Source organism: Neopelma chrysocephalum, unplaced genomic scaffold (genome assembly GCF_003984885.1).
Source record: "Neopelma chrysocephalum unplaced genomic scaffold, ASM398488v2 Primary Assembly neopelma1_262, whole genome shotgun sequence".
Lineage (NCBI taxonomy): Eukaryota > Metazoa > Chordata > Aves > Passeriformes > Pipridae > Neopelma > Neopelma chrysocephalum.
In genome coordinates this window covers 174,321-174,865 of record NW_020897924.1, presented here as the reverse complement: position 1 = coordinate 174,865, position 545 = coordinate 174,321, and the positions used below count along the sequence as shown (strand labels likewise).

At 76.1% G+C, this 545-nt stretch overlaps 1 protein-coding gene across 1 annotated transcript in view; it reads right to left on the bottom strand.

Moving 5' to 3' along the window:
- SLC20A1 (solute carrier family 20 member 1) overlaps positions 1–229 on the bottom strand; it is an 8,803-nt gene extending 8,574 nt beyond the window's left edge. Inside the window, exon 1 of the mRNA XM_027704243.1 lies at positions 87–229. The gene's annotated coding sequence lies outside the window, so the exon portion shown is untranslated. The remainder of the gene's footprint in view (positions 1–86) is intronic.
- Positions 230–545: the final 316 nt, after the last annotated feature.

Here is a 545-nt window from a genome sequence, read left to right as displayed (position 1 = left end):
GTGTGTGTGTGTGTGTGTGTGTGTGTGTGTGTGTGTGTGTGTGTGTGCCCCCGCCCGCCCAGCCACCGCCCGTCACCTCCGCTCACCGGCTGGGCCGGGCCGGGCCGCGCTGTCGGTGTCGCTCCGGTGCCGCCGCCGCCGCCCCGCCGCTCGGGTCCAGTCCCGTTCGGATCGGTTGGGTTGAGTCCGGTCGGGTCAGATCCCGTCCTGTCCTGCCCTGTCCCGTCCGCCCCCGCTGCCCGAACTGGCGCGGCCGCACCGCCCGGCGCGCTTTAACACCGCCCCCGCCCCACGTGACCGCCGCCCCGCCCCTCTCTCCAGAGCGCGGCACCGCCCTCGTCGCCCATTGGCCCGCTGGTGGCGGGAAAGGGCGGAGCCGTGCCGCCATTGGGCAGCGCCGAGCACAGAGCGCGGGCCCGGCCTTGCCCCCCGCGCGGGCAGCGCGCCCGGGAACCACGTGCGCGCTTAGCGGCGCCCCCGGGGCGGGGGCACCGGGCACGGCCCCGCACAGTCCAGTCCCGCACAGTCCAGTCCCGCACAGTCTA